The 25,634-nt window shown below is 41.2% G+C and overlaps 1 protein-coding gene across 6 annotated transcripts in view; it reads right to left on the minus strand.

Annotated features, from left to right (window-relative positions):
* The window catches only part of PLS1 (plastin 1), a 126,633-nt gene that overhangs the window by 90,964 nt on the left and 10,035 nt on the right, over positions 1-25,634 (minus strand). For 3 of the 6 annotated variants that reach the window (XM_042236005.1, XM_042236017.1, XM_060405639.1), the window contains exon 1: positions 2,259-2,423. The exons of 1 other annotated variant lie outside the window; for it this stretch is intronic. The gene's annotated coding sequence lies outside the window, so the exon portion shown is untranslated. Of the gene's footprint in view, positions 1-2,258; positions 2,424-8,446; positions 10,234-10,686; positions 11,165-25,634 lie in introns of those variants that run through there. 2 more of the 6 variants (XM_060405640.1, XM_012102085.4) reach the window with 2 other exon arrangements.

Here is a 25,634-nt window from a genome sequence, read left to right on the forward strand (position 1 = left end):
TCTCCTCATTTGCTCCTACTAGTTAATGACAGCATGGCTTCTATCCTGCAAGACTGAGAACTAAGTCAGAAACTTTTGGAAGGAAAGAAAAAGAAGGACTATAGCAACCTCAGTGCTAAAGAAGAATGTCATCAGAAAAGGCCAGCAAACTTTCACCATTCTCAAAGCAATTCAGGCCCAGGCACACTGGATATTAGAGATTAAAATCAGCACTTAGAAGAAAAAAACAGGCATCAGGCAGTCAGTGGAATATATTCAGGAGTCCAAGATACATGCGCCTGCAGTGCACGCCTAACCAAGTATACTGCTCCCTCCCTCTTCATCGGCTCCTATTACTTATTACTAGGGTCCTTAGCAATAGGGGCTTTTATAGCATTGACCAGTAAAGCAGCATGAACAGGGACTTTTAAATGGCTAGATAAGGCCACACCATTAGCAACATTTGTAGCTACGCAAAGTAACATAATAAGGGTAATCAAATATCATGCTTTGGGTGGTAAACTGATCTAAACTGGGAATCATAAAGGAATGTCGTCCCCCTCCTCCACAAGAACACAACTGAACACTTGGCTTGTTCATTATGAAAGGACTGGCAGGAGGGCACAGCCTTTGTTGGACTCTGGGCACAATACAGGAAAGAGAATTCAATTCTGGCTCCTGAGAAAGCCTTCAAGAGTTGGTGCCTCTTTTGTTTTTTTAAGAATTATGTGGAATTTGTCCATGGCACTCAGTCTCCAGAGTTAATTGGTCATGATGTGTTTGTCTCTCTAGTAAGAGCCAGAGTCACCCTATTCTATGATGACTACGAATAAACAGTTGACTGCTTCACAGAGCTCAACAGTCAGGTCTTAACTTTCTACTTCAGTGTGAGACCTCAGGTCACTGCACAAAGGAAACACACTTATAGCTTTTTAAAAGCGGGTCTCTCTCAAGAAAACTCAAGAGTCTTTCATTCTCTGGCAATAAGATCAATGCAAATTGCCAGTGATACCAGTATCTAGGTTTCCTCGACATGTATCATTCAAGAGCGTCTCAGTGTTACAGGGCTGCGAACTGTACATTTTCTGCTTTACTGAGAAAAAGAGCTAAACTAAGGCAGCTACAGACACCGAGGCTATGTGGGGTAAAGATACGTAGATTCTTCAGCCAATTTCAGAAACCATTAAAAAGGCTCATTGAAAGGCAACCTGTTTTTCTAGAATTTGCACACAGTTTATAGGAAGCCCTTTCTGAAAGCGTACATACAGTCTCTTCTCAAATTCAGTCAAACAGTGAAAATAGGCTATGAAGCAGAAGCCCTATCTCCAAGACTTCAAAATATAGGTAAGCAAAAATGATAAAGAATTTATTTCAAATAAGATGTTTTCCTCAGACTCCAGGTGGATGTATATAATTGTGTCATAGCCCTGCTACTGCTGCTGCTAAGTCGCTTCATTCGTGTCCAACTCTGTGAGACCCCAGAGACAGCAGCCCACCAGCTCCGCCGTCCCTGGGATTCTTCAGGCAAGAACACTGGAGTGGATTGCCATTTCCTTCTCCAGTGCATGAAAGTGAAAAGTGAAAGTGAAGTTGCTCAGTCGTGTCTGACTCTTTGCAACCCCATGGACTGCAGCCTACTAGGCTCCTCCATCCATGGGATTTTCCCGGCAAGAGTACTGGAGTGGGGTGCCATTGCCTTCTCCGTGTCATAGCCCTAGCACCTACAGTATCCTCTATTGATATTTGTTTTATATATCTGTAGGAATTCTTTAAGAAAAAAAGAGGAGTTTTGCTTCTACATGACTAAACTATAGACTACAAGCACTGTTTCATCAGAATGAAAGAATCGGGCTTTGAAGCAATAATACATACACATTCTAGATGACACAAAAAGAGAATATTCAGTCATTTTAACATTTTCCTAAAATTGCATATATCTTTCTAAACGGAAAATTAATGCCAAAGCAAAAATTATGAATTTAATTTATCAAACCCTGAATAAACCAAAACAGTCCTTTCTTACCCAATGAGTATTGCTTAAGAAAGAAATAATTTTTAAGACAGAGAGATTAAGAGAATTAAAAATTATATGACTCTCACATCATGGTCACTGTGCACTGATTATGCAGAGTTACCCAGACTCCCAAAGCAAGAATGCACTAAAACCAGCAACAACAAACATGAGGAGGTTTATCTCAATTTAACAATCACATTTTTAAAAAGCAGCTCTAGAATCTGAGGCTGTATTTTCCTATTAACATAAGGAAAATTTTGCATACCTGTTTCTGTTGGTGTGATCACCTGAGATTTGGACATCCAAAGAGAACAATTCAGAATATTCAAAATTCAGTCACTTTAAACTATGTCTATTTCCAAATAATCTTCTGTCAAAGTCAGTACCTGACCAAAGGAAACAAGCAACTAACTCCACACTTAAGTATTCTGCCTACTACTATAGATTTCAATCTCAATATACAATTGGTCTCAAGCAGTAAGGTCAATTTGCACTGGGTGTGGTTTGGAACTATAAAAAAAAAAAAGGCAAAAATGTGAATGTCATCATCTTATCTGTTTGATTATGACTATACAGCTTAAAATATGCCATGATATTTACCATATACCTATTTAAGTACATATACATGTCAGGATACTCACCTTTTAGAAGAAGGAAGAAGTTCCTACGACATGGGACTGCCTGCCCTACGAGGTCTTACATGAATTTTATAAATATTCCTTTGCCACTGTAGCTTTCCTTCCCCATGTGAAAAATCACTAACAATTATGTATACATTGACATTCATAAAATGATAAGGAAACTGTGTTAAACTTTAAAAACTGAAACAACAACAAAACCCTACAGCCTACTGAGTTTTTCAAAAAAAATAGTCACTGGGCTAATTTCAATCAAAGGTACAGCATTAGCTTTGAACAGTAAATAGAAACATTACATAGAATGAAACAGTGTTAAAGCTGGAAAGTGCCCTGAAGGATTGTAATTCAACTCTCCAGTACTCTTGCCTGGAAAATCCCATGGACAAAGGAGCCTGGTGGGCTGCAGTCCACGGGGTCGCTAAGAGTTGGGCACAACTGAGTGACTTCACTTTCACTTTTCACTTTCATGCCTTGGAGAAGGAAATGGCAACCCACTCCAGTGTTCTTGCCTGGAGAATCCCAGGGACAGGGGAGCCTGGTGGGGAGCCAGAGTTGGACACGACTGATGCGACTTAGCAGCAGCAGCTACTTTTTAAGTGAGCGAAGGTTTACTCATAAAGTTTATAATACATTTTCACTAAATGATTACTTCTCTGAAGACAAAGTCTGAAACACCTTTTATGATGGCTCCATAAACGTAAAGAATGGAACAAAACTGCTTCATAAAGTGAACGAAAAAGTTATATTACAAGCCAGTTTAAAAAAAAAGTACGTACCTACTGTATGATTCCAATTATATGAAATTTTAGAAAATGCAAACTAATCGATGGTAACAGAAGCTAGATCAATGGTTGCCTGGAACAGGGGATGAAGGAGGGATGGACTGCAAAGGGACAGGAGGAAACTTTAAGGAGTGATGAAAATGTTCTGCATCGTGGCTGTGCTGATGATTTTAAGGGTGTATACTCTGTCACAACATGCCAAGGACTCCCCTGGGGGTCCAGTGATTGGGGATCCACATGCTACTGAGGGGGTTGGGGGGTGGGGTATGTGCTTGCATGCTCAGTCCTGTCCAACTCTCTGCAATCCCATGGAGCCCATCAGGCTCCTCTGTCCATGGAATTTTCCAGGAAGGAATACTGGAGTGGGTTGCCATTTCCTTCTCCAGGGGATCTTCCTAACCCAGGGATCAAACCTGAGCCTCTCGTGTCTCCTGCATTCGCAGTGGATTCTTTACCATTGCGCCATCTGGGACCCTAGTGCGGGGGACATGGGTTTAATCCCTGGTCCGGGAAGATTCCACATGCCGCAGAACAGGGCAGATATGCCCCTATGCCACAACTACTGAAACCAGTGCACTCTAGAGCCTGCGAGCCGCAACAAGAGAAGCCACAGCAATGAGAAGTCCACACAACACCTAGAGAGTAGACACCTGCTCACTGCAACTAGAGAAAGCCTGCTTGCAGCAATGAAGATCCAGCACATCCAGAAAGAAAAAAGTCCACTTTAAATGGGTGCAGCCTATTACACCTAACTTACTCTTCAATGATAGCTAAAAATGCACATACATATATTTAAATATTTGAAAGGTACCTATAATGAAGAAAGGCTTTCTCTTGCTCTGTATGGCCACAAGATGGTAGAACCAGATCCATCAAGCAGAAATACCAAGAAACAAATTCCACATCAACATAAGGAAACATATCCTAGCCAAGTGTTCCACAACCAACCTGGGCTGTCTCTGGAACACTGGGGGTCTCTTCATTGGGTCTGCTCCAACTTAGGCTCAAAGTACATTTGGGGCAGATGATGTTGTTTTGGGGTTTCTTACATAGAAAATTGGATGAAGTGATCATTAAAGTTTCTTGCACTGTAAGTTCCATTATTTCAAGGATGATTATTCATGAATAGATGTTTGTGACCCTGTGGCTGTGGTGTGGAATTCTGCCCACCTCTTGATTAGGCCATTTATTTGCCATGTCTTATTCCGCAGCACCACCCCCCGCCCCCCGCCCCATCCCCGCAACCGGTGGCTCAGAAGGTAAAAGCGTCTGCCTACAACACAGGAGACCTAGGTTCGATCCCTGGGTTGGGACGATCTCCTGGAGAAGGAAATGGCAACCCATTCCAGTATCCTTGCCTGGAAAATTCCATGGACGGAGGAGCCTGGCAGGCTGCAGTCCATGGGGTCCCGAAAAGTCGGACACAACTGAGCGACATTTATTTGTTTATTTCCCCCAAAGACTTTACTTCTCAAGAGAAGTCATTATCCGCCCAATACATCCTTTTAAAAAGAAAAATATTCTGTGTATTTTCTGATTTTTGAAAAGAAATCTATAAATGAAATATTTGTAAAATAAAAAATTTAAGTTGCATTCAAGCACACTATTTAGAAACAACTAGAGCCAATGGGTTATGAATTTCCAGTCTTTCATCTACACACATGTGCAAGGATGCACTTTTTTTTTTCTTTTTACAAAGTTGGCATTTTTCAGTACATAGTTAATTCTATTAAGAAGTTTTCCATATAGTTAAGCATTTTTTTTTTGAAACATGCCTTCATGGCTTCATAATGGTCCACATTATGACTATACCATGATTTATTTAAGCACTCATATTGGTTAGGCAAGGTTGTTTCCAATCCTTTACATTTAGAAATAATGTTTTGACATCCTTGAACACAGAGAATGAATACAGAATAAGAACTACAGCCCTGAATCCAACTATTCTAACATTTTATCCATCTCATTTTGCTACAAGCAATTTCACTTTACACTCAGCTAAGAAAGTGTTGTGGTAGACAGCTAAAATATGTGGTATGGGGACTGCCACCTTTGCTGACAACAGTTTTTGGTGGTGTTTTTTTTGTTTTTGTTTTTTTTGAGTACACTACTATGAACCTCAACCAAAGTTCCAGAGAAAATATAAAATATACTAATTTGATCTCAGTAAAAAATATGTAGAAACAGATGTGGTGCCAAGTCATCAATCAGGGTCAAGTGCCTGGTACAGTTTTAAAAACTTGTGGGTATTTGAGGCAAAGGGGTTGTTTGAACCCTTAAAATATTCAATAAATATTGAGAAATAATCTGACTCAAAGTAGCTTTTTAACTCAAACTATCAAATAAAGCAAGAATATTTAGAAAAGAATTTACCGTTCTGTGCTTAAATGCACATTCAGGGCAAGAGAGATTTTTTTAAATCTCTGTAAACCCACATGGGGCTTCAGGTGGCTCAGGGATAAAGAACCTGCCTGCCAATGCAGGAGACCGAGTTTCATCCCTGGGTTGGGAAGATCCTCTGGAGAAGGGAATGGTAACCCACTCCAGTATTCTTGCCTGGAGAATTCCATGGACAGAGGAGACTGGCAGGCTACAGTATATGGGGTTGCAAAGAGTTGGACACAACTTGGCAACTGAACAATTACTCAAAAGAAGTATTTTCACCACAATTATAAGAATTTTTCTCTATTTTAAAAACAGTCCATTTCTCAAACTTCTAAAGCATCAGGGTAGTGAATAGCCCTTGACAGTAGTAACCACTAAAAGGAAGCAGAAGGATTTCTGGGGTGCTGGTAACAATTTTGGTTTCTGATATAGATGCTGATTTCATGGGAGTATCGTTTTGTAAAAATTCATCATTACACATTTACCATATGTATACTTTTTTGCACACGTACATCATTGAATATTCAAAAACAGACCCACTTTTTAGTCTATTCCCTTACCCCCAATATACTGCTAAGTATTGACTGAACATGATTTAATATATTCATTAAAGGAGAATCGGAAACTTCATCTCTAACAATCCCAGTTTTCCTCACCTACTCTTGACATTCTTAGCAATGTTCTCTTTGTTAACAACATTGTAAGGAAACAATAAGTACGTATATCTTGCCGAATTGGGGTGTACAGATAATACAATTGCAATTGTTTAATTTTTACTTCTTTAAAATCTATAAGTAGTTTGGGGTACCGACTATGTCCAAGATATGACGGGCTTCTTCAGTGTTGAACAGGAACTTATAGAGGAAGATATCCAGAGAAGAACTCAAAAAGAGCCTTCAAAAGACTGGGAGATAACATGGATTCTTTGTATCATCTGAATTCAGCAACTGGGAAAAATGAGTTGATATACTTTTCAGCACCTTAGAAAGTGTTTCTTAGAATGAGTAGGTATCAAAATTTGCCATAAATATGTACTATCACAGATAAATGGGCAAAGAGCTAGAAGGACAAACTAGGAAATCAGAAGGGTACAATCAAAAGTACGGAAGCCTGAGAGTGAGTGGCATCAGCGGCCAAATGAAAGCCAATATCCTGGCTGAATGTCTGTGCCTATGTCACATCATCACCATTTTTTTCTGACTGTAAATGATCAGAAAAACAGGCATTCTGGGCATTACCTCCTTTGTAACACACAGAGATAAGTGATACTGCAGCTCTGCTTGATTGGACAAAAGTCCTGAAACATCCTTTCCCAAATTACTTGCTTTAGAATCTGACCTTGAGATGATTTCAGTTGAGAAAACGATCCAGTTCAGTCACATTTTTCTCCTGTGCATCAACATTAATGCCTGAAGCCCCGGTGTCAATGGCAACTCCTACTGTCTTATTTGTCAAACAAAGGCAGACAATATGTCTGTGACAGGCAGAATAACACTCCCCCAAAGAGGCCCATTGTTAGTGGTAAAGAACCCACCTGCCAATGCAGGAGACATAAGAGACCTGGGTTCAAGTCTGGATTGGGGAGATCCCTTGGAGGAGGGCATGGCAACCCACTCCAGTATTCTTGTCTGGAGAATCCCATGGACAAAGGAGCCTGGTGGGCTACAGTCCATAGGGTGGCAAAGAGTCAGACACGACTGAAGTGACTGAGCACACACGCAAAGAGGCCCACACCCTAATCCCCAGAACCCGTGAACTTGTTATCCTACATGGCAACATGTAACTCAGCAGAAGTGACTAAGGATATGCATGGGTTTGGGGAAAGGGTTGAATATCTTGGATTATGTAGATAGGGCCAATCTAATCACCTGAATCATTAAGAGCAGAGAACTTTCCCCTGCTGGGCTGAGAGAAGAAATATGAAGAGGTGGAACAACTTCAATGAGTGAGAAGGGCAGCTACGAGCTTTGAAAATGGAGGAAACAGATCACAGCCGAGGAATGCAGGTGGCTTCAAGACCCTGGGAATGGCCTTCAGTTTACATCCTGTAGAAAAATGGGGCTCTCTGGCTCACCACCTCAAGAAACTGAATTCTGCCAATACTCTGAATGAGCCATGGAAAGGATCTTCCTCTGGGGCCTCCATAGAGGAACACAGTGTCTCCTGATGGCTCTTTGAGTTTAGCCCAACGAGACCCATATTGGACTTCTGACCTACAGAATTATAAGATAATAAATTTGTGTTGTTTAAACTACTGAATGTGTGATATTCTATTACAAGAGCAACAGAAAACTAAAATAAGCTTAGACAGTTTTGTTCTTATCACCTAGGCCTTGGATTGTCCACAAGGAAGAACAGTTAGCATTTGGGGGAAGCAGAGGGAATGGAAGAGTATATCTGGGGATAAGGGCCAACAACAGCTTTACAATTCTCCTAAAATTTTCCCTCCAGTAGGATATACACACCCACATATTGAAAGTCAAATATTCATGTTAGCCACTTAAAGAGAAAAACACAACAAAAATTCAAATATTCAATATTCTGCCAATAATAGTGAACAGAAATGCCTGTCTGAATCCTACTGGAGCTTGGAGATCCCTGCAGTAAACATTAAGTGCTACCCAGCAATTCAACATGACGGTTCTCACCAGCAGTCACAGGAACAACCAGTGGAGCTTCTAGTAAATGCAGATTCCTGGATCTCCTCTCCAGAGATACTTATTCTGAAGTTTTAGAGTAGGGCCCAGTAATCTGGATAGAATCAAAATGAAGACTTTCTGAATTTTATCATCTAACAAATGACTAATGTTGCTAAAACATTATCTACTTGTCCCACCAACCGAGACCTCTGCTATTCTGACCAAAGCCCAAAATGCAATTCATATTGGGGTTCGCCCAGGAGCTGGCCCATCTAGTAGACAAGAAGGCCAAGAATATAACTTTGATATAAACAAATCTGGATTTGATTCTGCTTTAACTTCTTAGGAAGGGAGTGTTTTGAGTGTTTGGGGAAAGTCACTGAAGTTCTCTGTGCCTCAGTTGTCTCATTTGAACAAAGGGAATGATCTACCTACCCACAGGGTTGTGGCAACAGGTTGAACACAGTTCTTGGGAACAAACAACTATTCAGTTCATGTTATTTTAACACCACCATAATTTCATTTCCAGATGAAACCAAAGCAAAATATTTATAAGCGGAGGTAGTTTGAATTTTTTACCAATTTTCATTCCTGGAACAGTATCTAGAAAGATTAAATATTTAATGAAAACAAGCTTCCCCTTTAGACTGGCTGTGTTTACAAGAGGTTGTATTGTGGGGAAAATAAAGGGAACCATGATATCTCTATATCGTTGAGGTTGTATATACCCAAGGAGGCATAATTTCATACCAAGCCTCTAGAAAGGTGAGATGAAGCCAAAAGACATCTTTCCCAAGTACAAGCATTTGAGAAATGTATCTCTTTTTTTCAGGCTTCCCAGGTGGCACAGTGGGTACAAAATCTGCCTGCTAATTCAGGAGATGCGGGTTCAATCCCTGGGTCAGGAAGATCCTCTGGAGAAAAAAATGGCAACCCACTCCAGTATTCTTGCCTGGAAAATCCCAAGAACAAGGGAGCCTGGCGGGCCACAGTCCATAGGGTTGCAAATAGTCAGACACGATTTAGTGACTAAGCATGCATGCACACATCTCTGTTTTCAACCTTAGAATATGAAATGCTGACTCTATGGATGGTTGAGAGCAGTTCTGGTCATCACTGAACAGTTAGTGACGATTTGAAGATTGCGAAGAGTGACAATGGATTTCCTGCTCAAGGTTATAGAACAAGTTATAGAATGTCAACTGCCAGGTGAATGTGAAGGACATAAAAAAATCATGTCACTGAACGATACACATATTTCAAAAACATGAAAATGAATAGACACAAATAGGAAGCAAACAGCTCAGCACCATTGAGTCTGTGCAGATGACCAAATACCACAGTCAATTGGCCTGGAGTTGGGGACACAACTCGAAAAATAAATCAGACTAAAAACTAAATTAATAAAATATAAAATAAATGATCTAACTGTAAAGAATGATGCTGGAAGCAACAGAATACCTATTTATTACTTTCCTTTTATATCTTTTAGTGTTTTTTCCTCTCTGCTTGTGTATATTTCTTCATCATTCCCTTTCCACTCTTTTTTCCTTTATAGAAAAGGTAGGGAGCATTAACAGATAATAAAAGGGCATCTGAGGATTTCCCTGGCAGTCCAGTGGCTAAGACTCCTCACTCTAATGCAGGGGCCCTGGTCAGGAACTAGATCCCACATGCCACAACTAAGAGTTTCACACCACAACTAAAGATCCCACGTAGCACAAATAAGACTCAGCACAGCCAAATAAATAAACAAGGAAATGGCTTCCCAGGTGGCTCGGTGGTTCAGAATCCGCCTGCCAATGCCAGAGACGCGAGTTTGATCCCTGGGTGGAAAAGATCTCCCGGAGAAGAGAATGGCAACCCACTCCAGTATTGCTGCCTGGGAAATCTCACGGACAGAGGAGCCTGGTGGGCTACAGTCCACGGGGTCGCAAAGAGTCAGACGCTACTAAACACACATGCACGCACACAAATAGTTTTTAAAGCTTTCAGATCTCTACAGAAAGTCAAGGGGCATCTGAAGAAAACCCTCCTGTTCTCATCTGCTGGTGCTTCTTAGATTACAGGCCTCCACAGAGTGTGCTCAGTGGCTCAGTTGTGTCTGACTCTTTCGAGGCCCCAGGCTCCTCTGTTCATGGATTTTCCCAGGCCAGAATCCTGAAGTGGGTTACGATTTCTTTCTCCAAGTGATCTTTCTGATTCAGGGATCGAACTCATGTCTCTTGGTTGGCAGGCAGATTCTTGACCGCTGAGCCACCAGGAAAGCCCCAGTCCTCCACAGAAGGCAGGATTAACTGTTGGGGAAACCCATGTATGGCGTCTTTGTTTCCATGAGGGCCAATTGTTAAAGCAGGACTTGTGGCCTCTTTCTCTGGACTTCTTTATTACGCTCCTCTGAAGAAGGAAAAATGATTTCTCTTACTCATAAGATAAGTGTCTTGGGTCCCCTGAAGCTCCTAGCTCCACTGCAATGATTCTCAAACTTTAATTGCAACAGAATCATAAGGAGGGGTAGGTAAAACACAGACTCTTGGGCCCTACTCCCTGGAGTCTCTGATGGGTCAGAGACCACAAAACTGCATTTCTAACAACTTTTAGGTAATGCTGAAGCTGGTCACCTAAGGACAACACTTTGAGAACCACTGCTCTAGAGAACAAGGCTAAAGTGTTCCACATCACTGTCCTCATGTGGCTTGCCCCTTCCCCCTTTAGCCAGTGTGTGTCCTCAGGCCTCTGACTCTCCTCTGCCTCCACATGATAAGCAACCCAGAGGCCTTTTCAGTAGGTGTGCCTGGAATAGAATGGGTAGAAGTTAAAATTCTGGAAGGAAAGGTATTTGGCCCCAGGCCCAGACTGTCATCCTGATCCAGCTCCACCAGTGATAACTCTATATGAGGCCTCTATCAGTTTCTCAGTCAGTTCTGAGAATAAAGAGAAAAGTGAATTATCAGCCTCCTCAATCCAAGAGCATCCAGGATAACAATCATAGGAATGACAGGGAATATGACAAGGAATTCCAAAGGCTGTAGCCTCAGTCTGGAAGCAGAGTGACCCTGTCTTGTCTGAGTCATAATGCTGAAGCCATATCACATCAACTGTGTATATAATAAATAAAGGAATAACATTCCTGTGAGCTTCTCTGGTGGCTCAGATGTTAAAGAATCTGCCTGGGTTCAATCCCTGGGGTGGGAAGATCCCCTGGAGAAGGGAATGGCTACCTACTCCAGTATTCTTGCCTGGAGAATCCCATGGACAGAGAAGCCTGGTGGGCAATAGTTCATGGATCTGAAAGAGTCGGACACAATTGAGCAACTAACACATACACATGTTCCTGCTCTTGGAGAACACGGAGTTATTGCCCAAGTGGTGTAGATGCAGATGAGAAGATACAAGACCTTCATGAAATTCAGCCTAGATTACTTCTCTGGGTCAGTGATCAACAACCATCCAGACCAGGTTGGCTGGCTTAACAACTCCCTCCTCACCCACAGCTAAGACAAGCCCTTGAACTGTTCTTTAGCTCCCTGGACATCTCTCAGCCACCCTTTCAAGCCTTGCTCCATCCTTGGGCCTGGCACCCCTGCTCTGTGCCATGTTTTGTCCACCCGCCCAGATCCTGCAAAGACGCATTTGCGTCTCAGTTCTCAGAGGCAGCTTGGTTTCAAACCCTATGGTGTAACCAGCCTTGCCCCACCTCTGTTCAGTTGCACTCAGCTCCTGAGGTCCCCAGCTGAGTTCAACATCCCCATTCCCTTCTTCTCCAGGAGGGAAATCTGGATTCTGGAAATCTGGAAGCACAAGGTTTTCCTTCAGAGGAGCAGAAAAATTAGAACACAACCTTGTCAGCCAAACAAAAAAGAGGGAAGAGGGTGAAACTCAAGCCAGGCCTTCCCTTCTATGGCCTCCATGCTCTGGTGCACTCATCTCAGGCCTCTTATAACATTTTCACCAAACTGAGAGGCCCCTCCTGGCTGCCAAAGGGTACTGTGGGCCAAATCCTGCCTGGACATGTATCCTCTGTGGCTCCCTGAGTGTTTGTAAAATTTTGGAGCAAATATATAAAAATGAGAAGATAAACATAAAATTCAGATTTCTATTTTTTCTTTTCAGATCAGAACAACTGGCAATAGTTAGCCCACATTTTCACATGGTAACACTGAACTAGGCCAGTGACAATTATGCCCTTTAGACAAGGGGTAAAGTTCACCACCAGCCTTACATCCCCCACCATCCCCATTCTCCCACAACCTTTCTTCCACAGAACATACGTGAACCGTGACTAAGCACAAGCTCTACTACCTGCTGCTGTTTTCCCTCAGATATCCCTGAGGAAGGGATATTCAAATCAAATTACTATGATCATGAGAAACATTATTTCTTTCTTTTCATTTGGTGGTTGCTTCCATTCTCAGTCATGAAACTGTAATTATAGGAATTATGAACAAATGGGCAAGTGCTTACTCCAAAGTGGCCCAGACTCACGAAGGGTGAGGAGAGAGAGAGGGTGAAGAGACTCAAAATAAAAAGGCATTCCCAGGACTTCCCTGCTCCCAGTGCAGGGGGCCTGGGTTCAATCCCTGATCAGGAAACTAGATTCCATATGCCAAAACTAAGACTTGGGGTAGTCAAATATATTTTTAAAAGGCAATCCCTCTTCCAACATCTCGAGGTCTTTAAAAGATGAGGACTCAGAAAGAAAAAGTAGCTATATCCTGTATTGTTACAAGACAAAATATCCATAATCTGAAGTCACCAGACAGAGAAATTTATGGTCCACTTACTTATAAATTATATATAATGCAAATTAAAGTTTGTTTTCAGAAAGACCCTGTCACCTGCTGGCCCTTTTTATTTAGCAATAAGCTAGACCACAAAAAAACTTAGAGAATTATTAATTAAGAAACAATCACTGTGCAATAAAAGTGTACGAAGATCTTTCCTTATCTCAAATCACCTGTGATTGGCATGCACCATGAGCTGGCTGAAAGCATTGCTATGCTACCACTGAATGACTGCAGTGCCATAGCCAGAGACTCACCCCAGAGGGGTAAAAGTTAGGGCAACTTTGGAATTCCTGGTCTTTGCCCATAAGATTAGATGAATGAGTCAGTGTCAAGGTAAATATTTGATTTCCAAAATGCTTCCTGCTCTTTCTCACCTCTTTCCCTCCAAGGCCAGCACCTGAATGGGAAAATATAATGTGTCCAGCCCTACTTCTCAGAAACTTCCCAGGACAAGAATAGATTTTATAGTCTTTTTCTTCCTGGTTCAACATAAAACTGGTCCAAAAGTAAATGAGGGAAATGGTCAATGGTCCACTAGGAATCTTTCACAGGTTATGTTCCCTTGAGACCTAACCTTTTCTACTGATCCAGCTTCAGGAGCAATGAAAGTAGGACTAAGGTGTTTCTATAGTGGAATGGGCCACTGGCATGACTAGCAATGATCACTTTGGAATACGATTTGCAGGTTCCAAAGTGCTTCCACCTAGAGTGTCACAAACAAGAGAGTAAGTATAAAGTATCCATACTATGATATTTGAGGTGGATGTGATGCACTATACTACTGTAAATCCAACCCTGTCCTGATTCTCACTGATAATTCAGGAAAGAGGAAGTTCTCAGCACACTTAGAGTCAAAGTTGATTATCTTCGCTCATGGACAGACACAAATTAAAATTAAATTAGTGAAAAACTATTAGAATACTTGCTTTCTAAATGTTTCCTTTTATAATCATATGCTTGCTTCTCAGAAAAAAATAATATTTAATTTTTATTCACCACTTCTATTTTCTTATATAAAACTTAAAGACAAAGTTTAACTACTTTCATGCATGTATTTCAGTACCCAGGAAGTTGTCATTTATCACTAGAATCCCTGACTCTGGAGTCAGAATTCTGAAGAATCTAGTCTCTGCTTCCTATGAACTACATCACCTTGGGTGAGTCATTCTGAGTTTTGGTCTTCATAGCCAAAAAATGAAGATGATGATGATATTTTCAATTTCATAGAGTTCTGGGAAGGATTAATTAAAATAAACAGCAAAGGGCTTAGAAAAGGGTCTGATGTATAGTAAAGTGCCCAGTAGATATTAGCTATTATTTTACATATCAGTGATTCATGGTTTTCATAGCATTAGTGGAATGTGGAACCCTATACCAAGGGTCACAGGTATGGAGCCCTGTACCAAGGTCACAGGATAAAAATCTCTGGAACTGACCAAACCCCTTAGTAATTGTTGCCACGAGCCTCCAGATCTAAACTGGCCAGTTTGCTGACCCCATATTAGGTAAAATACCTCCCTATTATCCACCCTATAGCGTCCTAACCAATTACCTAATGTCACCATTCCAGTAGGAATTTTCTCTGTCTTGAGACTATAAAAATTGGCTGCTACCCTGTGAAAGGGTTTGGCTCTCCCTTGAGAGAGCAACTTCCATTCTAATAAACTGTATTCTCCTTCTATTCTGCTTCATGTCTGCAAATTCTTTACCAACCCACACATTGACCACAACAGTCCTCAAAAGTAATACAGTTGTGAACGCACTTGTATATTATGTGTACATGTATGTATGTGTATATGGAAAAATCATCTCTATTTGCAGAAATGATATTTTCTGCAAATATCAGAAAATTATTATTGGAAAGTTATTGGAAAGTCTCCCATAACTGATATGAGACTTGTTTATTAAGTAAGGCCTGGATGAAGTTAATTATCTTTAAACACTGAACTTGAATAATATAAGTAATCATTAAGGTAGTTCCCTATCTATTTGTGAAAAGAAATTCATACAGAGCTTTATAACTAAATTCAAATACTTAATGGATTCGTTATTAGAGATTTGTTTAAAAAAAAAAAAGAAGAAGAAAAGCTAGTTCTAGACCAGGGATCAACAAAGTCAGCTGGAAGGCCAAATCTGGCCAACTGCCTGTTTGTATACTACCTGTGAACTAAGAATGGTTTTTACATTTTTCAATAGTTTTTTTAAAAAATCAAAAGAATAGGGACTTCCCTGATGGCCCAGTGGCTAAGACTCTGCATTCCCAATGCAAGGGGCCCAAGTTCAACCCCTGGTCAGAGACACAGATCCCACATGCCTCAACGAAAAGCCTGCATGCAGCAATTAATATCCAGTGCAATCAAATAAATACATATTTTTTTCAAAAGAATTATTATTATTGAATTATTCTTTCAAAAAAATAATAGTTTGTGACATGTGACAGTAAGGAATCAAAATGTGAGTGCCCACAAATAAAGTTCACCGGAACACAGACAAGCTCATTCACTTATATACTGTCTACAATAGCTTTTGTGCTACAAGAGCAGAATTAGGTAGTCGAGGCAGAGACCATAACCCAGATAAATACTTATTATCTGTCCCTTTACAGAGTTTGCCAACCTTTGGTCTAGACTGCTGTTTCTACGAGGGCAGAGGCTGTAGGGCCTAGCTCGGTGCCTGGCCCAAACTGTGTTCGGTAAACATCTGATGAGTAAACACGGCATCAACATAAAGAGCCTGAGGTGGGGCTCCTCCTATGTGCTTAAGAGCTGTTCTCAAACAACAGAGAGCCATTTTCAGATGGAGAACAAGAGAGGGCTGCTCCAATCTATGCAGCCCAGCTAGGGTCTTTTTTTTTTTTTTGCTGGTTTTTTGTTTTAAAAATGTTTATTGCACAGAATTCAAGGAGTCTCAAGTGCACTCAAAAAAAATTGTTTTTAATCAACATGCTTTTTAAAGTTACGGTTTGTTGTGCATGGTGACACCTTTCCCCAGAATAGCCCCAACCTGAGGACTCCCTTTTAATGAGGAAATTTCTTTTTAACTTTGTAAAATTTAGTTATTCTTTATTTTTGGCTATGCTGGGTCTTCACTGCTGCACGGGCTGTTCTCTTGCTGCAGAGCATGGGCTCTAGGGCGCACAAACTTCAGTAGTTGTGGAAGGTGAGCTTCAGTAGTTGCAGTTCCTGGGTTCTGGAGCACAGGCCCACTAGTTGTGGCACACGGGCTCAGTTGCTCCACAGCATGCAGGATCTTCCCTCATCAGATATCGAACTCATGTTTCCTGCACTGGCAGGCAGACTCTTTAGCACTGAGCCACCACAGAAGCCTGAGGGGACTTTTAACAGACATGAATAAGTTAAAACCACCGAGTTTTCTAGATCCTCTTAAACATTACCCCCAAGAATCAGCTAGGGTCTTTTGATATCCTAGCTAATTCTAGCGGTAGAATTTCAGGCTACAGTGGAGAATAGGGAAAGGGCAGATCATAGTGAAAGTCAAATTGTTAGTCACTCAGTCGTGTCTGACTCTTTGTGACCCCATGGATTGTAGCCCACCAGGCTCCTCTGTCCATGGAATTCTCCAGGCAAGAGTACTGGAGTGGGTTGCCATTCCCTTCTTCAGGGGATCTTCCTGACCCAGGAATTGAACCTGGGTCTCCTGCATTGCAGGCAGATTCTTAACTGTCTGAGCCAGCTAATTCTAGTGGTAGAATTTTAGGGCACAATGGAGAATGGGGAAAGGGCAGATCAGAAGGACAAAATAAATAGGAGTTCTGCATTTACCAGCAGTATATTTTTAATAAAAAATGGCATCACAAAAGCACAACCAAAGAGAATCTGGGAAGAAAACATATACAAAAAAAAAAAAAAAAATCTATGGTCTCAGGCCTTAGCTCACCACAAGCCTTATTTCTAGATACAGCTGCTAAAGAGGTCTGCAAAGTCTTAAGTTGCATACATACGAGTATGGGTCCAAATCACAGTAAATATTGGGTCTCGTTGTAATTAGTGCTAGTTAAGACAACAGAGTGCCACCTTTAACCTAAGGAGGCTCTTTGTAAGATAGTTTAGTGACGATTCCATTTCTAGAAGAGATCAGCATGGTGATGGGTCTAATCTAGGTATCATATCCAACAAGGCAAACTGATAAAACTGCAAAGTATTTACCAAGGTGATGAAATCACAGTCCTCAGTCTGAATTAATCTAATTCAGGAAAAACACTTGGGACACCTCACCAAATACAAGCTTTGATCATCAGCACCATCATTTGAAGAATTACAATATGAAAGAAGTACAGTTTAATGAAACCCCCTTAGAAGATGCAGCCTTACTAGCCTATTATTAGAAGATACTAGCCAAATGGTATCAAGTCACCTAATTGTCCATACCTAAGTTATCTGGCCAGAGAAGGCAATAGCACCCCAATCCAGTACTCCTACCTGGAAAATCCATGGATGGAGGAGCCTGATAAGGTTCAGTCTATGGGGTCGCTAAGAGTTGGACACAACTGAGTGACTTAACTTTCACTTTCCACTTTCATGCATTGGAGAAGGAAATGGCCACCCACTCCAGTGTTCTTGCCTGGAGAATTCCAGGGACGGGGAAGCCTGGTGGGCTGCTGTCTATGGGGTTGCACAGAGTTGGACACGACTAAAGCAACTTAGCAGCAGCAAGTTATCTGGCAATTATCACTATCCTAATAAACTCTTTTCTCTTTACGGAAGGTTCTCCCTCAACTAACCAGTTCTCTTACTCTAAAGTGGTGAAGCAGAGACATGTTTGTGGAATAGCCATGTGCTGCCCCTCACTTCCAGCAGGGCCACGTGATTAGTTCCAGCCAATGGGCTGTGAGTAGAAGTAATTTGTGCCCCTCTAGGACTGTGAAGAAGGGTGAGCGCCGAAGAATTGATGCTTTTGAACTGTGGTGTTGGAGAAGACTCTTCAGAGTCCCTTGGACTGCAAGGAGATCCAACCAGTCCATTCTGAAGGAGATCAGCCCTGGGTGTTCTTTGAAAGGAATGATGCTAAAGCTGAAACTCCAGTACTTTGGCCACCTCATGCAAAAAGTTGACTCATTGGAAAAGACTGATGCTGGGAGGGATTGGGGGCAGGAGGAGAAGGGGACAACAGAGGATGAGATGGCTGGATGGCATCACTGACTCGATGGACGTGAGTCTGAGTGAAGTCCGGGAGTTGGTGATGGACAGGGAGGCCTGGTGTGCTGTGATTCATGGGGTCACAAAGAGTCGGACACGACTGAGTGACTGAACTGACTGAGGCCAAAGCATGGGCTTCCCTGGTATCTCAGCAGTTAAGAATCTGCCTGCAATGGAGGAGCCATAGGAGATGGGGGTTTGATCTCTGGGTCAGAAAGATCCCTTGGAGGAGGAAATGGCAATCCACTCCAGCATTCTTGTCTGGAGAATCCCATGGACAGAGGAGACTGGCAGGCTACAGTCCATAGGGTCGCAAAGAGTTGGACACGACTGAAGTGACTTAGCATGCACGCACAGGACAAAGCCTTTCAGAGCCATGTGATCCTCTAGCTCCCCTTTTCCTGCTGCAACAACCTAGAAGTCCCATGTCAAAAGAGCAAAATCACAAAAATTACAGCAGCCTGGATCTCTGAGTCATTGAATGCAGAACAGCTGCCCTGGAGGAGAGCCAATGCACACTGGCATTTATGTGAACAAGAAATCAATGGAAGTATCACAGTTAATTTGTTCCCATAACACAGCCTACTCCATCTTGACATATACAGAAAAGCTGAGCAGAAAGAAGCCCTGTATCCTGTGATCAACCAACCTGAGCCATTTACAAGGATTAAATAGGGAAATTTTGAAAACCTTCCTCAGACAGGTATGTGTGCAACTTTATTATTTCACTTCAAGCACGTTCACAGATTATTGCCACACCTACTCCTATTTCAAAAATCAGTATTTACAATCAAATCATTTTTATTAATAAAACTTACGATCTTACCCAGACACATACCAAGCAATGTACCTTGAGTGATGTTCACTGAACAATGTAACTAACCACTGACAAACCTTAGCTCAATACGTTGTTCTCCTACATGGCTCATGCCCTACTTTATGACTCTTCATTTTCAGGAGACACATGTAGCAGTGGGGTTACACTCCATGGACAAGATGGTAGAGAGCTCTGAGCATAGCTGGCCCAGTTTTCTTTTGTTAGCAGTCAACAAGTAAGCTGTTCATTGGACACACTGATGTTGGTGGGGCTTTGAACTCAGAGAGATGCTATCTCCTCCAGCTAGCAGTAAAAATATCCACTAAAATAAGGACTCAATCCTGTGTCCTTTGATACATGCCTGATTTAAAACCACTGGAAAATGTGGAGCCCGGACTGGCAAACAGTAGTGTATAAACTTCCACAGCCCTGGGTTCAAATCTCAGCTTAACAACTGACAGCTGTGTGAGTCAGGCCAAAAGACAAAGACACAGCCTGTAAGAGCCTCAGCTCCCTGCCCCACTCCACAGGGAACCTGTGAGGATCAACAGAACGAATATAAATGGAAATCCTGACTGCATGTTGGACTGCTGCTGCCTCAGAACTGTGGGATTGTTTTTCACACACAAAAAATTGTTGACCCTTCACCATGTGGGATCTTAGTTCACTGACCAGGGATCAAATCTGTGCCCCCTGTAGTGGAAGCATGGAGTCTTAACCACTGGACCACAGGAAATTCCCCAGAACCATGGCATTCTCCTTAAAGCCAATTAAAATTTATATTTCCTTTATGTTTTATTACAAGCGAAACAACTTTCTCAGGTACACTTAAAGCAGCAAAAAATATACCTTTGGCTTTATCCTTAGAGTTGATGCTATCTATGGCAGATGTGAAAATAAATTCTACTACTTAATCTGGTCCTTTTACAATATGATCAAGTCCTTGGTAGGGAAAATAAATCTTGGAATTCAATTTCTGCCCATTTTCCAGGAGCAAATGAACTTTTAAAATTCCTAAGAACTTCCTATTACCCATACTTCTGCTGATTTCTAGTTCTGATTATGTATTTTTATGCTTCAAGTAAATTGCTCTTGTTATTTTTTAAATACTAAAAATTAATGTCAATGTAGCCTAATCATAAAAAAGAAAAATCAGACAAATTCCAACTGAGGGGCATCTAACAACGTACCTAACTCTGTGTGTGTGCGTGCGCATGCTCAGTCACTAAGGCATAGCTGACTCTTCACGACCCCATGGACTGCATCCCACCAGGCTCCTCCATCCATGGGATTTTTCAGGCAAAAATACTGGAGTGAGTTGCTATTTCTTTCTCCAGGGGATCTTCCTGACCCAGGGACCAAACCCACATCTCCTGCATTGGCAGGTGGATTCTCTACCACTGAGCCACCTGGGAAACAGCTCCTCAAAATACTCATTGTTATAGAGCATTGTTGACTTGAGCTCCCTGCATCATATAACAAATTTGCACTGGCTATATAATTTTACATATGGTAATATATACGTTTCAGTGTTACTCTCTCAATTCTTCCCACCCTCTCCTTCCCCTCATGTGTCCACACATCTGATCTCTATCTCTGCGTTCCCACTGCTGCCCTGAAGATAGGTTCATCAGTACCATCGGTGTGAGGGAGGTTCAAGAGGGAGGGGACATACATATACCTATGGCTGATTCACGTTGATATATGGCAGAAACCAACACAATATTGTAAAGCAATTAACCTCTGATTAAAAAAAAACAAATTTTAAAAAAGAAAAAAAACACTTGTGGTCATCAAAAAACAAGGAAAAAGTCTGAAAAATTGTCACAACCAAGAGAAGCCTAAGGAGCTAAATTTCAACTAAATATAACGTGGGTTCATCAGGAATCTATCAGGATTCCTAGATGGGATCCTAGAATAGAAAAAGGACTTTAGGCAAAAACTAAGGAAATGTGAATAAACCATAGACTATAATTAACAATAATATAGCAATATCAGTTCATTAATTATAATAAATGCACCACACTAATGTAAAATGTTAGTGACAGCATAAACTGTGTATCAGTGTGAGGCACACGGAAAATCTCTGTACATTTTCTCTATCAATCGAGAACTGTAAATGTCAACACAATGAGACACCACTTCACAGCCAGATGGTCATTATCAAAATGACATAATAACAAGTGCTGGTGAGGATGTGGAGAAACTAGAACCTTCGTACATTGCTGGTAGGAATGTAAAATGGTGCAGCTACCTTGGAAAACAGTCTGGCAGTTCCTTTAAGTGTTTAATGTTGTGTCCATCCGTCACATGAACCAGCAATCCCACTTCAAGGTATATACCCAAGAGAAATGAAAACACATGTCCCATTGAAACTTGTTCACAAATGTTCATAGCAGCATTATCCATAGTAGCCAAAAAGTGAAAACAACTTAATGTTCATCAACTGATGAATGAATGAAAAAAATGTGGTCCAACAACACAGTGGACTATTATTCAGCCATAAAAAGTGAAGCATTGGTGCTACAACATGGATAAACCTTGAAAACATTATGCTAAGTGAAATAAGCAGACACAAAAGGCCACACACTGTATGATTCCCTTTATATGAAATGTCAAGCATATGCAAACTATAGAGACAGAAAGATCTGTTATTGCCTGGGGAGAGGTAGAGCATGACTAATAGGATTTTAATTTTAGGGAGGCACATTTCCAAATAAAGTACTGTCCACTATGCTTTTAGAAAAATGGGGAAATGAGGAGTGCGTGCTAATGGTATAGGGTGATGAAAATACCCTAAAACACCCTTATACTTTAAATGAATGTACTGTATGGTGTGTGAATTATATCTTGATAAATAAATAAAGCTATTAGCTTAAAACACACACACACACACACACACACACACACACATCATGTGCACCAAGAACACTGATGGAACACATTCAATCCTATTCAAGGCAAATATTTTGACAATGTCTGGTAGTGGTGGTTTAGTCGCTAAGTTGTGTATGACTCTTATGACCCCAGGCACTGTAGCCCGCCAGGGTCTTCTGTCCATGGGATTCTCCAAGCAAGAATACTGGAGTGGGTTCACATTTTCTTCTCCAGGGAATCTTCCTGGCCCAGGAAATGAACCTCTGCCTCCTGCACTGCAGGCAGATTCTTTAACTGAGCTACAAGGGAAGCCCTGACAATGTGTGATTGATATGAAACCTTTAATTTGCCTGGGAAGCCTTCTGTTTGATTTTGTAATACCTTTAGTATAATGACTAAGGGCAGAACATAATGAAAGAACCTGTGCACACAGAAGATCTGAATGAGGCTTCTCAGACAGATTAAATGAGCAAACTACTGATACATAAACATAAGGCCTCCCTAAAGTGTGCCTGACATGTAAAAGAGGATGCGAAAGAAAATTCCTGTTGATATTATAATTAGTTTACAAAAGGGCTTCCCATGGGACCCAGTGATAAAGAATCCTCCTGCCAATGCAGGATACACAGGTTCAATCCCTGGAAGATCCCTTAGAGGAGGAAATGGCAACCCACTCCAGTATTCCTGCCTGGGAAATCCCATGGACAGAGAAGCCTGATGGGCTACAGCCCATGCGGTTGCAGAGTTGGACTCAACTGAATGACTGACTGGCTAGCTTACCTAAAAAGGGGGTATCATAAAGGCTTTTTTAGCCTACTACCTCAGAATGGAGTCATTTCCTCTGAATTACTAGAAAATTATAATGCTTTCAGTTCTTCTATCATTTATTGTCCTAATTCTATGAGAAATGTAAAACTCACTCAGAAATATGCAAATTAGCTTAGTCTCCCACAGGACAATACATATCACATAGGTAGGCTAAAACTCAGTGAAAATTTAGAAAGGTTCATCTTCTTTATCCTACACATTCCAGGCGTATATTAACAGGAAATACAATAATTTTGAAAACCAAACTACTTTGTTCACAATGAAAGAGATGAAATTTTCTCCCACATAAATCACATGGAACTTCATGAATCAAGAATTGAATTTCTGTTAACATTAGAGAAGTTGTAAAACCTAAGGTATAATAAAGTTTTGGTTCTTGTTTCATGTAACTGCAGGTAAAACAGGTACTCAAGTCTCTAGCAGATTAGAGTATTAATACAGATTTCTTTGAGCATCTCCATAAGTTACTGTCCTACTCACCTCTAATCTGATTTCTCTTCAACAATAAGAAACACTTCAAGAAGAATACAACCTCAATTTATATTTGCCAGTTTCTTTTAGAGGTGAATCAATTTTCCATATAAGCATTTTCGACGTGTAAAACAATATTATTAAATAATACTATTTAATTCATTTCTGGAATTAGTTTGGAACACTTATGAATCCACAAAGGTCCTTATACTCTGAACTCAAGCTATGCAGCTGTCTCTTGAATAAGGCTGGCGTATCAAGATTTACTGTCAGTGAAACACAGGCCTGGGATTAGCAGTCTGAAAATAAGGCACCATGGATCTTAAGTCTCTACAAGCAAGTAGAAGCTAGAAAACATTAAGTATATGGGTGGAGGTGGGTACAGATTTTCATCCATTCATTCATTCCTTTTCATGTTCCATTAATTCAACAATTTATCAAGTGCCTCCTTGTATAGTCATTGGCATTCAGGCAATGAGGATACAGACTGAATTAGACATAATCCTGCCCTGAAGAAACGACTCTCTACATGGCCAGGTGTGGGCACACATGTGGCCACAAGAAAAAGTAAATCTTCATACTAGAAGACTCTGATCTAAAATGTATATCACAGAGTGAAGTCAGAAAAAGGAAAACAAATATCGTATGTTAACATATATATACAAAATCTAGAAAAATGGTACAGATGAATCTATTTTGCAGGGGGCAGAAACAGAGGACACAGATGTAGTGAAAGGACTAATGGACACAGCCGGGAAGTGGAGGGTAGGCCGAGTAGCACTGACGTATATACACTCAGTTCAGCTCAGTTCAGTCGCTCAGTCGTGTCCGACTCTTTGCGACCCCATGGACCACAGCACGCCAGGCCTCCCTGTCCATCACCAACTTCCAGAGTTCACCCAGACTCACATCCATCAAGTCAGTGATGCCATCAAGCCATCTCATCCTCTGTCGTCCCCTTCTCCTCCTGCCCCCAATCCCTCCCAGCATCAGAGTCTTTTCCAATGAGTCAACTCTTCGCATGGAGACAGCTAGTGGGAAGCTGCTGTATAGCACAGGGAGCTCACCTTGGTGCTCTAGGGTGACCTAGAGGGGTGGGATGGAGGTGAGGTGAGGAGGAGGTTCAAAAGGGAGGAGATACACGTATATGTGTATGTATATAGCTGAATCCCTTTGTTGTACAGCAGAAACTAACACAACATTATAGAGCAACTATTGTTGTTGTTGCTGCTTAGTCACTAAGTTGTGTTTTACTCTTTTTCGACCCCATGGACAATAGGCTGCCAGGCTCCTCTGTCCAGGAGATTTCCCAGGCAAGAATACTGAAGTGGGTTGCCATTCCCTACCCCAGACCATCTTCCCCAATCAGGGACCGAACTCATGTCTCCTGCATTGGCAGGTGAATTCTTTATCACTGAGCCACCTAGGAAGCTCAAAAACAGTTATGCTCCAATAAAAAAATTTTTTAATTAAAAATAAAATAAAACGTATATCCTTTCATTCCTATTGTACCTTATTTCATCCACAACAAAAAGAACAACAAAATATAAACAACAGTAACTTCACGACAAAAACCAAGGTTAAGACAGGCTGAATGACTTGGAGAGTCTCCCTCAGTTTCAGCCTTCACTTCTGAATTCCCTTCTCTTGGGGGGGCGGTCCTAAGATGGCAGAGGAATAGGATGGAGAGACCACTTTCTCCCCTACAAATTCATCAAAAGAACATTTAAATACTGAATTCCCTTCTCTTCCCAGAACAACACTGAACACGTACTATAATCACTTTTACCTGGTGATTGAATTATTTTTATTTTTATAAACTGTCACTCAGAAATGGAAATTGGTTGTCCTTTCATATTTTACATATTTTGAAAGCCACAGAAACCTTTAACATGATGTATTCACTTTTGCAAGTCTGTAAGATGACTGAAACACATATTAAAGTCAAGGGATTCCCTGGTGGTCCAGTGGTTAAGACTATGTGTTTTCACTGCCAAGGGCATGGGTTCGATCTCTGGTTGGGAAACTAAGATCCCAGAAGCCGTGAGGCATGGGGTGCCCCCCTCCCCCAAAAAAACGAATTAAAATCAGAGCCAGGGAAAAGCATTTTTCTGTGTTTTACCAAAAGAGTAGGAACCACAGATCAATGCTGAGCAAAAAATGGGGTTCCTCCTCCTCTGAGGTGTTAGGGGTTAGGAGGGAAGTGGAAGGAAAAGTAAGTTGATAGATAAGCAAGCCTATGACTCACACTGCCTATGGAA

Source organism: Ovis aries, chromosome 1 (assembly GCF_016772045.2).
Source record: "Ovis aries strain OAR_USU_Benz2616 breed Rambouillet chromosome 1, ARS-UI_Ramb_v3.0, whole genome shotgun sequence".
In the NCBI taxonomy this organism is placed as follows: Eukaryota; Metazoa; Chordata; class Mammalia; order Artiodactyla; family Bovidae; genus Ovis; species Ovis aries.